Raw genomic sequence first — 8,843 nt, 5'->3', positions numbered from 1 at the left:
TGAGGCACTTAAAACCACATTACACCATGCACAAGGTTAATAGGAATGGGTTTGTAATGTTAAAATTTGGCATATAAGAAAGGTATTCTGCAGCTTTATTGAACGGGGCTCAAGGTTATTTATCAAAGTATTGTTTTGAGCACCTGAGTACTTGTAGTCTCCAAAGTCACTACCAAGAATACTACTTCTAGCACATTATTTTTTTGGAGGGGGGGATGTGTTTAAAGAAAACCTTCCTCCCAAAAAAGGAGGATTTTATCAGTAAGAATGATTTAATATTAAACACTACACACTGTGAGTGGGCTTGTTTCAATCTTCTCATATATAAAATATATCAGGAAGCAGAAGCACATTTATTTTTATGAGCAGAGACATTCCAGTTACAAGGAGCAGCATAGCAGAAAGGGGGGGGGTGGGAGAGTTCGACTGTTTTCACTTATATTGCTCATAAAGCAGGATTATGTGAAATAAACCCTAGAGACAGAAGCAGTATAATACAACTGAATTCTCTGCTGCGATTAGCACAAGACAGTACATGCAGAATATGACTTTTATTACTCCAACCCCAGATATTTTGGAATATTTATGGAACTTACTGGTTACAGTTGACAAAATAAACCAAGTTCACAGCTGCTCAGATAATTTGTGCTGTCTGTGCAACCATTACAAAATCATATTAATAGATAAAGGCATTCTGACCATTTCCCCTCGAGTTGATTATTCTGACACTAGTACTTCATTCACATCTTTACTACATATTAAATGCCACCCAAGTAAGTTAACATATTACATTTTTATAAAAATATATTGTATGCTGCGTACTTTATTCCCGCTTTATCAAATAAAAAACCCATTTGCAACCCTGTCCATTAGGAATTCTCAAGATTTTAAAAGATTTAACAACTTGCCAACCCCAGAACCAAAAGGACAAGTGTAATACCCATTAATTATTTTAAATCAAGCTTTTTAATCACTTTCTTTGTATCATATGTGCTTTTGTTTGTTTTCTTAGAGCTTCAAAGCGGCTCACAACTTTCACTGAATGCATGGCTTGGCCTACTTCCTTTACTCTCCTGGTTGTTGTAGCCCAGTTTTTCTTACATGGATGCTGTGGGTAGAGAAAGTTCTTTCAGGATTTAGGGCGTAATAGTCTCTCCCCCCCCCCCCAAAAAAATGGGCACTTTGATCTTTCAAATGCAAGCAAACTACTTCTGGTTCCACACTTATGGCCAACAGAGACCAGGAGGTAGATCATAGGAAGCTGACTGAAAGCAAGGCAGACCATTGCTCCATCTAGCCACACCTTTCAGAAATGGGCCTTTGCTTGGAGGTGCCAGGGCTGAACGAGTATCTTCCCCAATGCTGCTTTGTGAATTCAGAGTTGAAATTTTAGCTTTCCCAGTTCACCTTACCGGGCACTGTAATGCATGAGAACTCTGGTCTTAAGATTCTGTTCTTTGTTCTTTCGAGAACATTTATCAAGACCAAACATAATTCCCAACATAATTAGGTTCCTGAACCTAATGGACAGTTTTACATAGATAACATAAAAATTAATTACATCACTTCCACACTAATAGAACATTAGTGACTGTGTAAATAAAGTGTTTGTCAAAAATAATTTACATACTGTTAAGCTTTTCCCATCAAAACGAATACAGGCATCCATCACACATTTCAACAGAGTCTCAAGCAGAAAAATATTTCTAGTGGGAAATGCTTTTAACTCCAATGCAAGGGTTTTCCTAAAGCATGAAGGAATTCAACAGAACATTGGAGCATTACTTGGTTGAGATGGAGTGTGTACTGTATATGGTATTTCCTGTGCAGCATAGCGAAAGAGGATTATGAGATGGGCTCAGGATGCATTATCTACAGTAACTGGTTTTGGTGCAGGTTTGTGGCAGGGGAAATTGTGTCTTCCAGGCATGAAAAAAGCAGCCACTGGCATTTCATGTACCAATGGTGTCAGTATAAATGATTCTCATAGGTTTAGAATAAGAGAGGGAAGGCTCTTGAAGCTCATCTAGCCCAGGCATAGGCAAACTCAACCCTCCAGATGTTTTGAGACTACAATTCCAATCATCCCTGACTACTGGTCCTGTTAGCTAGGGATGATGGGAGTTGTAGTCCCAAAACATCTGGAGGGTCGAGTTTGCCTATGCCTGCCTGATCCAGCCCAACCCTCTATCACTGCAGGAAATCCCCCACTACTCCAGTATGCCATAAGTGGCCATCCCAGTTCAGCTTTAAAATGTTTAACAAAAAAGAGTCTCTCCAAGAGTCTGCTTCACTGACAAACAACTCATACTAAGTTACTCTAATAACACTTTTCTGGCAATTTGAAGCCTACCCTCTGAAGCAACAGAAAACCCTGTTTCCCATAATCTATGTGACAGCCCTTCAAATATTTGAGGATGACTTTATTTTTTATTTTTTCATTCACAAGCACTCTTGCACACCCTTCATCATATGGACACATGGTATGTTGCAAAAGAATAATACAATTTATGCATTTTTGTTTAGGCAAACCTATCCATATATGCAAAATACTGACATGTGTTTTTACCTGTTTTCAACTTGTTGGTTTTAATCATTTTCTGAATGTTTTAAATAATTGTAAACTATTTTTGCTGATAATGTCATTGTTTTATTCTTTTTGTAAACAGTTTTGAGGTTTTTTTCCCCTTCAATCAAGTGGTACATAAATTAATGAATGAAATAAGTAAAATTATAGAAGACAAATTAAACAGTTCAAACCAAAACATTTCACCCACAAAAGAATTAAGCCAAAGGAAAGAGAATTTTTTAATGTCATACAGGATGGGAACATGTCTCCATTTTTATTTACAAACTTGTAAAAACCCATTTATTACAGTTCCAGTTCAATTAAAATCATTATTATACTCATCCATTGACTTCTAAGGAAAAGCCAAGCATGTTCCCTATACGTATTTCTGTTAGTGCGCAGAATTGTAACAGCCAGAAAATATTAGTATTGACCTGACAAAGTGCTCTTTGTTTGAGTTACATTGTATCAGACCAGCAAGACAGTTAACTTACACATCTTTCTTGTTATTTTAACAGCTTGACTGAGAAAGTGACTATAGAGGAAAACTTTGCGGAGCAGAGGCCCCTTTTAATTTGTTTTAAGCATTTGTGCCCAAGCTTCAGCCAAAAAGGCTTTCCTAGAGCGCTTACATACATTCAGTTAAAACAAGACAGTCCCTGCCCACAGGTTTACAATCTAAAACACACAACACCAAAAGGGAAAGGGAAGGAAGGCCCTTTTTGTGATCAGAATTCCCATAGTTCCAAAGGCCTGCCATAAGCGTTATGTGACCATTAAATTGCCCACTCAACATGTTACAACTATTATCACGGGATCCACAGGAAAAATACCAGTAAATATTTCTTGTCAGCTTCCTGGACAGGGTCTTGGGGTGGTGCCCCCCCCCCCCGGTAGAATGAAATCAGTGGATTTCCAGAATAAGAATGATTATGGCTAATAGGGAGTTATTGCAGTATATCTTTGCTCCCCTATTGTGTAGGAGCAAAGCCATTATGCTGCCAGTATGTTGCGGTGTATGCGATGTATATCTAAAAATTGGGCCCAACTTTCCTAAAGCTGTGCCGCAACGAGTTTCCCTCAATCCAGGAAGCAACTTTCAAACTTTCCTAAATGTAACCTTAAGGAAACAAAGCCCACTGTTCATCTGGAAGTGCTCACTCTCCTCTTCAGCCCTGAAGAAGATCAAAGGAACAGGAAGAAAGGAAGTTCACATGGCGTAGGGAAAAGTTCCTTTGTAATCAAGAAGCCTGCAAAAAAGATTGCCCAAATGACCCTCAATTTAGACAATTTAAGGGCTAGATTAAGCACTTTGTAGCGCATACCAAGGCAACCATGCAGCAAACCTTTCTCTGGCTCTTTATGGGCCCTAGAAAAGCTGCTGTTCCTCTATCCATAGAATACCTTCTAGCAGAATTAAGCATAGCAATGCCATAGCCCAGACGAGTGAAAGAATCGTTTATATTTTAAGGATGTAAAGTGAGTATTTGAAATTGTAAAACAGAAAAAAATTAGAGAGAGAGAGAGAATGAATATGAGGGAAAGAATCCGCCATAAAATGGTTTTCTTTTCATTACAGCATTTTTCAGTGATTTTTTTTTAAACGCAGCTGGTGAAGAGGCTTTGAGCTGGTGTTCAGCTAGGAGGAAACTGGAAGCAGAATAAAGCTCTTTATCCAGGACTGGGGAGCTTGTGACCCTCCAAGTTTGACCCTTTCACTCTCTTCAGCCCCAACTAGTATGACCAGCCATCAGGGGTGATGAGAGCTGTAGCCCAGCAATATCTGGGGAGGCACAGCTTCCCCATCTCTGATCTAGATCCAGTGTTCCAGTATATTTCTCTACTGCAAATGAAGTTTTGTTGTTGTTGTATGTCACAAGGACTTCCATTTAATTTGTACCCTAGGACTCCTACCAGCTTTAATCTGGCCCAATTTAAAATGTGGACCTTGCAGCCATTATGTTTATTGCATGACAGGAAGGCGATTGTCACACAGTTTTTTAATCCAATCAAAACTGTGCTGGCTCAGAATGAGGCTGATCATTTATAATACACATCACTCACTTTGAAATGGGTTGTTTCAATTCTTCATCATGATGTTTTGTTGTTAAATGGCAGTAAACCACATGCTATGTTCATCCTCGCCTCCCTGAAACAGCCTCCTTCCTGAGATTCAGACAGAATAAATGGCTAACAATTGTTTCCTTCTCTTTAAATCATTTACGCAGTCTAAATCTTTCTCTGCCTTGCTGCAAACTTCCTTTCTCTTCCTTGGAAACTGAAGTTTGCTGATCAACTGTCTCTTAATCCTTCCTTTTCTTTCTCCCTTCCTTCATGGGAATCCTTCAGTAATTAACCAGTAAGTGACATGATTTCTAGTGAAACTCTGGCCCCATGTCCATTGCTCTCTTGAGTATCATGTCAGCATTCTGCTGTCATGACTACATAGTAACCCCATTATTCACACTTGGCTCTTTCGTGCTTTAGTTAAAAATGTGTTATTCTGACTGCTCTACCAGACAAGACAGGAGCTTGTTCTCCAGAATAGAACCAGAATTACAGTGGGAAACAGTTTCCCCTAGTACTTTCAGCTAAATCCTTAGTCATTTGTGTTACTACCAGAACACGGAGAAGTAGGCAGACATGCTTAGAGAAAAGAATCCCAAGCAGAAGAAGTAACATATAATGGACAGCCACTGAATATCTAAAGGAAAATTCTTTTACAGACTGTCCTTTCAACTGTTCACTTGAGAAGTGCAGAGTTAAATACCTTCCAAACAAAGGGCAGTGATTGAAGACTTTAAAAAAAGTATAAAATACACAATGCACCATTCCATGCAACCCTGTTTTTAAACCTGAAATACTATGGGAAACCCTTTTTTACACTTTATTTTCTTACTCTTTTTTTAAAAAAGGAATGTATTGCAAAAATGCAAACCCAAAGGCTTAAAAGGTGCCCCATGCTATAATTTGTTTTTTTTGGGGGGAGGGGGTTTGCTATAATTTGTAGGGGAGTCAGAGGTTTAACAATTGAGTTAAAGGGAACTTATCCCTAAGAAAATGTGTTAACTAATTAGCAGTATAACTTAACAAAATACTTTTTTTTGTGGTGGTGGGGTTATGACACTGGATCAGTTTCACAATGTTTTTGGTGCAACTATTTTCTCCCCGGCCCTCATCAAAAGACACGGTGGTTTCCTTCTGCATTTGGAAGAAGGTATTGCAAGTATTTACTATGCACATTATGTATGACCAAGGTGGCGTTGGTGAACAGCAGCTGTTAGCACCACCTGTTAAGCATGACAGTGACCAATAGACTTGAAATAGAGGAAATGTGTGACTTATTATGGGTGACATCCAACTAAGTCTTACTCATAGTAGACCAGTTGAGATCACTGTATCTACTCCCAGTAGATATTTGGTTGTACAGCACTTTATATTTATATCCCAAGAGTTCAGGAAGCCTCAAAAGCTTTAAAACAGGACTTAAATGCGAAAATTTGCAACCATTAGCTAAGTAGAAACTGCACTTAATTCTTTCGCTTTCTTTCTTTCTTTTTTACTTGATCATTCAGACCTACTAAGATGGCCTTTATTGCAATATCAGCTGTACAAAACCTATGAAGGTCAAGGACACCTGGAGAGGCAATCACAGCAACTGCTTCTCCTCTCTTTTGGAGTTTTGCCAAAGCTCAAGCATTTTCCAAAAGCAATGCCAGCCCTTTTTCATTTGGACGGGCATTTGGTGGCTGGGAGTTAAGCCAACAGGGAGTTATTTTAAAAGTGGCTATGTTTTTATTTTATGTCCTTACTTTTTTCTGTTGTAGAAATGCTACCTGCTCTAATACTTTACAACACTGTGAGATACCTAGAAACATTACAAATAGAATTATTGTTATATCCTGGTTGCTGATGCCATACTGGAATTTTCCTTGAGTCTAAAGACCCAGCTGGTTTTGCCTACCTTAGTCTAAAGATGGTTAGCTAACAACGGTTACTCCCATGTACACATTTATAAATTTTCATTTATCACAAAGTTTGCAATATCTGCTTACTTTTGGGGGGTAATGCCCTTGAACATATAAAACAGTAAATAAATACTCAACAATAATTTGTGGAAAAATACTATTGGTTGTTTCCGATAGTGGCTTTGTGATAATAAAACGGTTCAACTGATGCAAGGAGATGAACTCTATTTTCACTAATTCTAACTACCAATTGCAACCTTCAACCTTCTGTTTATGCCTTATCGCAGGGGTAGGCAACCTGAGGCCCGGGGGCCAGGTGTGGCCCAATCACCTTCTCAATCCGGCCCCTGGAAGGTCCGGGAATCAGTGTGTTTTTACATGAGTAGAATGTGTGCTTTTATTTAAAATGCATCTCTGGGTTATTTGTGGGGCATAGGAATTCATTCATTTTTTTCCCCAAAATACAGTCCAGCCCACCACATGGTCTGAGGGATGGTGGACCACGGCTGAAAAAGGTTGCTGACCTCTGTCTTATCAAATCCCCTTCTGCTCCAGAGGGTCTCCCAACCACCAGGAGCAGATTTTGGGAGACCCAAAGGGCTGCGCTGGGTAAAAATTGTGAGTAAAACCCAAGTGCCTTGCCTAACACAGGAAGCGTATTTGCTACCGGAAGCTATCATTGGATGCAATTCTCTAATTCTGCCTGTTTAAATATTTATCTGTTCCCTTAAAGTTTGCTCATGTGCAAGCATGAACACTGCTAGACTCATTGTAAGGTATCTGGCCTATTCCAACCCAAGTAGTAAAATGTTTGGCACTAATTTTTCTATCTGATGAAAGAGTCTTATGGACAGCTTGTGCCGCAATAAGTCGTCTAGTCTTGAAGGTGCAGCAGTATTTTTTTCTTTTACAAATGTTTAGATTTCTTAATAAATAACATACAAGTTTTGTTATCAATTTTATTTTGAAAAGGTTGCCTGATTGCTAGCCCACAGCCTTTAACATCCAACACAGTTGCATTGGTTTTAATGGGAATAGACAGCTGGGCACAGCAGCTCAAGCCTAATAATATATACTCTAAAGTCCCAACGTTTACGAAACTCCAGCCATTGTGAAAGGAAAATAGATGGATAATTTATTTATTAATCTACCCAATTTATGCCTGAAGGCTCAAGGTAAGCAACAGTTTGTTGACCCTGCAAACGAAGAACTAAATGTTTATATAAGTAGGTAGATCCCTATTCACGTCTACCAAATGTTTGTAGTTTACACATCTCTGCTAAGAACTAGTTCTGATTGAGCTTTTATGGGCAACAGCCTATTTTCTCATATGAGCACAGATTAAGGAGGTGGTGCTCACTTCTGTAGGATTCAGTGGAAAGTAAATGTTTCCCATGCTTTGTTTTCGCTCACTCTTATGTTTGTAACCTTTCTCTAACAAAGTTTTTATAGGGGAAGGCCAAGATACAAATACGTTAAAATTTTAAAAATCCCAATCAAAAGCAGAAACTAGTATGTATGACTGTTCTCAGTTAAGCTCCTAAAATTTTATGTATAGCTCCCCAGCCCTTTAACTACCTGTTATCGAACTACTGTATAAAGGATAAGTAGCATTTTGAGGAGAGATGGGCCGCAATCCTTCTGCCGTTTTCAGTGGTCTTGCTTGCCAATGAGCAACACGATCCGAATAAAGAATGGCAAAGTCACAACCAACAGTCCGGTACTGCTGATCGCCACCCGAGGCTGCTTTCTTCCCAATAACTGAAGCCGAAAGTTAAAAATACTGGAAAGGGGGAGGGATGTGCGCCTGTTTTGCTTCTCCATTTTTCCTAAAAAAATTACTGTTTTAGAGCTCATCCACCTCTTACGTAGGGTAAGTGAGATAATAACACGAAGGAAGTCGCGGCTTCCTCACGGCACTGGTCAGCCAAGGGCTCCCCTCGCATCTCGGCCCACGGGGCTCGCCTGGGCCATCTGCCACTGAGGGAAAAGGCAGCTGACGTCATGCGCGGCTTCGGCCTGTGGGCTAAATGGCTCCCAAGGGACGGAGCCTTTTGCCGACGACGCCCCACCCGCCACCTCAAGCACCCCTTCCACCTCCGAGTCCCTCCAGACCAAACTGAAGGAAGCGGGAAAGGGCGTCCGAAGAGAGGTGCGTGGCGCCCCCCGCCCACTTCATGAGTATTCATAAGCATGCTGCGGCCGCGCGCAGAGGCCCGAGAGGGCGGCACCTTTGCCACCGCCCCGCCCCTTCACCGAGGCGTGCGTCGCGGTGGGCGTATCTAAAAACACGACGTGCCCCGCTC

The 8,843-nt window shown here is 40.2% G+C and overlaps 1 long non-coding RNA gene across 1 annotated transcript; it reads right to left on the bottom strand.

Moving 5' to 3' along the window:
* Positions 1-2,784: 2,784 nt before the first annotated feature.
* Positions 2,785-8,673, bottom strand: LOC310705718. The gene is made up of 2 exons (XR_014525462.1): positions 8,116-8,673; positions 2,785-3,819 (listed from the first exon to the last, which is right to left on the bottom strand). It is a non-coding gene; the product is annotated as an uncharacterized lncRNA (long non-coding RNA).
* Between the last annotated feature and the right edge of the window lie 170 nt (positions 8,674-8,843).

Source organism: Podarcis liolepis, assembly GCF_965112155.1.
Source record: "Podarcis liolepis genome assembly, chromosome: 4".
NCBI lineage: Eukaryota > Metazoa > Chordata > Lepidosauria > Squamata > Lacertidae > Podarcis > Podarcis liolepis.
The sequence above is the reverse complement of the archived record's forward strand: the minus strand, read 5'-3'. Positions and strand labels throughout refer to the sequence as shown.